Source organism: Silurus meridionalis, chromosome 3 (assembly GCF_014805685.1).
Source record: "Silurus meridionalis isolate SWU-2019-XX chromosome 3, ASM1480568v1, whole genome shotgun sequence".
In the NCBI taxonomy this organism is placed as follows: Eukaryota; Metazoa; Chordata; class Actinopteri; order Siluriformes; family Siluridae; genus Silurus; species Silurus meridionalis.
The window spans coordinates 24279969-24284355 of record NC_060886.1 but is presented as its reverse complement, the minus strand read 5'-3'; positions in this window follow the sequence as shown (position 1 = coordinate 24284355).

The following is a 4387-nucleotide window of genomic DNA, read 5'->3' as shown; positions in this document are numbered from 1 at the left end:
TCAGGGAAGAGGTCAGACAGAGGCTCAGTGGTGGTGAAGAGGTGTTGGATGATTGGGCAACTACTGCAGGAGTGATGAGGGAGGCAGCTAGAAAAGTACTTGGTGTGACATCTGGAAATAGAAAGCAAGACAAGGAGACGTGGTGGTGGAATGAGGAAGTGCAGGAGAGCATAAGGAGAAAGAGGTTGGCAAAACAGAAGTGGGATAGACAGAGTGATGAGAAAAGTAGGCAGGAGTACAAGGAGATGCGGCAGCAGGTAAAGAGGGATGTGGCGAAAGCCAAGGAAAAGGCATATGAGGAGCTGTATGAGAGGTTGGACACTAAGGAAGGAGAAAAGGATTTATACCGATTGGCCAGGCAGAGGGACCGAGCTGGAAGGATGTACTGCAAGTTAGAGCAGTAAAGGATGGAGAGGGAAATGTGTTGACTAGTGAGGAGAGTGTGTTGAGAAGGTGGAGGGAGTATTTTGAGCAGCTGATGAATGAGGAAAATCAGAGAGAGAGAAGGTTGGATGATGTGGAGTTGGTGAAGCAGGATGTAGATAGGATTAGTAAGGAGGAAGTGAGAGCAGCGATTAAGAGGATGAAGAGTGGAAAGTCGGTTGGACCAGATGACATACCGGTAGAAGCGTGAGATGTTTAGGAGAGATGGCAGTGGAGTTTTTGACCAGATTGTTTAACAGGATTTTGGAAGGTGAGAAGATGCCTGAGGAATGGAGAAGAAGTGTGCTGGTACCGATCTTTAAGCATAAAGGAGATGTGCAGACCTGCAGTAACTACAGGGGAATTAAGTTGATCAGTCACACCATGAAGTTATGGGAATGAGTAGTGGAAGCCAGGCTGAGAGAAGAGGTGACCATCTGTGAGCAACAGTATGGTTTCATGCCGAGGAAGAGCACTACAGATGCCTTATTTGCTTTGAGGATGTTGATGGAGAAGTATAGAGAAGGACAGAAGGAATTGCATTGTGTATTTGTGGATTTAGAGAAAGCGTACGACAGAGTGCCAAGAGAGGAGTTGTGGTATTGTATGAGGAAGTCAGGTGTGTCAGAGAAGTATGTGATGGTGGTGCAGGACATGTATGAGGACAGTGTGACGGCAGTGAAGTGTGCAGTAGGTACGACAGACTGGTTCAGGGTGAAGGTTGGACTGCATCAAGGATCGGCCCTGAGCCCTTTCCTGTTTGCAGTGGTGATGGACAGATATGGAGGAAGATTTACAGAGTACAAGTGTACGGTCCCCTCTGGTTTTCGCTTACTCACTGAGCCCCACTTGGGCTGGACGACATGGTACAGGCACATTTACGCCTTTCCCCTGTTGCACTGAAGTCCCCTGTTGCTCCTTGAAGTTCTGGAGAGAGTTTGCCAGGATAAAGTCCATTTCCTCATGGTGGCCCTGCAGTGGCCAAGCAGATCATGGTTTGCTGACCTGGTAGCCTTTCTCAAGCAACTTTCTTGGGAGTTTGCTCTCAGGAGGGATCTTTTCTCTCAGGCAGGGGGCAATGTGGTTTAGCCCCGCCCAGAGTTATGGAGACTGTGGCTGTGGCCCTTAGAGGGCACACCTATTAGCCATTGGTCTCTCTTGCGAGGTAGTGGAGATCATTCTCCAATCCAGAGCTCCCTTCATGAGGAGGTCGTATGCCGTTAAGGTTTCTGACAGTCATATGCCTTTAAGGTTTCTGACAGTCAAGATTGTTTTTCTTCTTGCTGTCTCTTCCCTAAAAAGGTTTGGGGACTTTTAAGCCCTTTTTGTGGCCCCCTCTAACCTGGAGTTTACCCCAGGCATGGCCAGTGCCTTTCTCTACCCCAGACCAGGATATGTTCATAAGTTGCCCTTGGTTCCCTTGGTTCGGGGTCAGAGCTCACTTCTCTCCAAAACATTTGTAATGCTGCGGGGTGGTCCACCCCATAAGGGATTGTCAGGTTCTATAGCCTTAGCATCAGGGCCACTCCTGGCTCCTCTGTCTTCTGGCCTAGCTGTGCCCATCCACAGTAGGCAAGGACTGGTCAGTCTGGCTGTATTGGACTCTCGTTTCCAAAGTATTGTTGACACAGCTCAAGTTCCTAAAAGGGAACATCTCTAGGTTATGTATGCAACCCTGCTTCCCTGAGGGAACAAGATGCTGCATCTTCAGGCCACACTCCCTGCATTCCTGCAAAGCTTCCTTCAGTTTCAGAAGCAAGCGTCGGCTCCACCGCATGTGCGTTTATAGCTTCCTGGCTGTGATGTCACGGTGACATTGCGCCTTTCCGTTGGACAGATTTCACATGTGGTCCAGAGCATGGACATGCAAAGGCGTTCCCAAAGCGTTGTTGATTCAGCGTCTTATTCCCTCAGGGAACCAGGGTTACATTTATTTGGTGACATGATCAATTTTTATTTTTCTCATTGAGCACCATTTTCAGCCAATCAATATAAAAAAAAAATTCCTGTAATTGCATGGCTTTTTGAACCGACCACCAGTGTATAATTTCCTGGCTAACGTGGATGAGACAGAGGGAGTCAGCAAAGTAAACATGACTGAGAACAGAGACATTCCTCATCACCTGATCATCATCTTTTCTCTGCTTGTGTTCTATATGGTGGTTGTTCAGCCTGGACACATTCAGTAGGTAACAAAATTTGAAAATCCTTTGTATTAATATATTAATATGACGCGACGTCCATTTAAGAGTGTGACACTAAAACAGATAATAAAATATATAAACTAATGGCTACTTTTTACTTAAGTACATGTCAGAGCCCAGACATTTTACTTTAACTTGAGTGAAAAAGTGTAGTCAGTACTTAAAATTTTACCAGAGTCTTTTAAAACATGAGTATCTGTACCATCTCTGGTAAATGTGGAAAAAAAAAAAACGTATCTGGGTCACTCAAGAATTGGCAAAAGTCTTCCAATCCCACAATAAAAAAAAGTCTCAGCAACAGTGTCATTCTGCAGAGAGAAATGAGCTATTACAGCATCTCATTTGCTGCAATTGGGTATCCATCTTTCATCCCCAGGCACTATATAGACTCAGACTGATCATGCACAGCAAACATCATGAATGGAGATGCTGGAAAACATTACATTACTCGTCCATTCAAGTTGTAAAAGAGCTGGCTGAAGAGTGCAATTCATGACATATTCACATCATGTCTTGCTGAACTGCTGAATCAGGATAATTTCAAGGCTAAGGGCTGAGTGGTGGCCATAGTAATGCTAATGTGACTTATACTGACTATATCTTTAATCCTTTTTTAATAATGTTAAAGGTAACGCTTAAAAAGTGGATGCTGGTTAATGCTTGACATTTTATGCATTCGTGTGTACAGTGCCCTTGTGCTGTCTTAGCCCAGTGGGTACAATAGTTCACCCCACTGTATACATAAAAATACAGTTAGCAATTAATAATTTGTCATCCTGGAACAGATTTAGCCACCAGCTCATTACACTACTTATGTTAGAAAGCATTATTGCTTCGTACTTCTAGCAGCCATTCCTGCCTTTTTTCAACTCAGTTATAAACTAGAAAATTTGCAGAAGCTTTCTGATATTCTCAGAATATTTTGTGTTGTACTCTGCTTCGTACAATTTTTTTTTTTTTTTTGCACAGTCTTTGCATTTCATTTTCTGATATACTCATAAGCATTCATGCAGTTATTTAACAAGGATACAATAACTCAAAAAGGAAGAAAAAAACACTCTACAACCATGATGAGCAGTAAACCTTGAGATGGTTGAGCTACAAAAACAGAAGAACATAACAGACAGGACTCATTTGGACAGGCACACCAAACCTGTTTTTTTTTTATTTTCTAATCTTTAGTGGGCCCAGTTCTGTTTCCTTACAGCTTCATGGCTCCTTGTTTGTGTTTGAATTTGGTACAGTATGTCCGGCTAGATTTTAATCTGATTGTCTTTCTTCCCACCTTCCAAATACATGTAGAACTGGATATTTAAAATAGATGCTATGGCAGGTGTAATTGTATGAAATTTATTTTATTCTCTTATTTATTGTATTCCTATATTCTAATCTTAATCTATAATTCTTAATTTTAAACATTTAGATGTTTAAATTATTTTTATTTTATTTTATTCTATTTTATTCTATTCTATTCTATTTTATTTTATATATATATATATATATATATATATATATATATATATATATATATATATATATATAAAAGACTGTATAGATACTGTCCGGTTCCTTGTTGCCTCTGATGGCATCTGACAAAAAAAGCATTTCTAATTTCTTTTCCAGAAGACTCTTGATAAAATGAAAGTGCACCAAAGAGAAGATGACCAAATTGTATCTCAGTCCTGCAGGATGCTGACAAGTTGTCAGCACATTTACTCCCATCCTCTGTCACTGCCTCCATTAAGTCCAGAGTCAGTCCT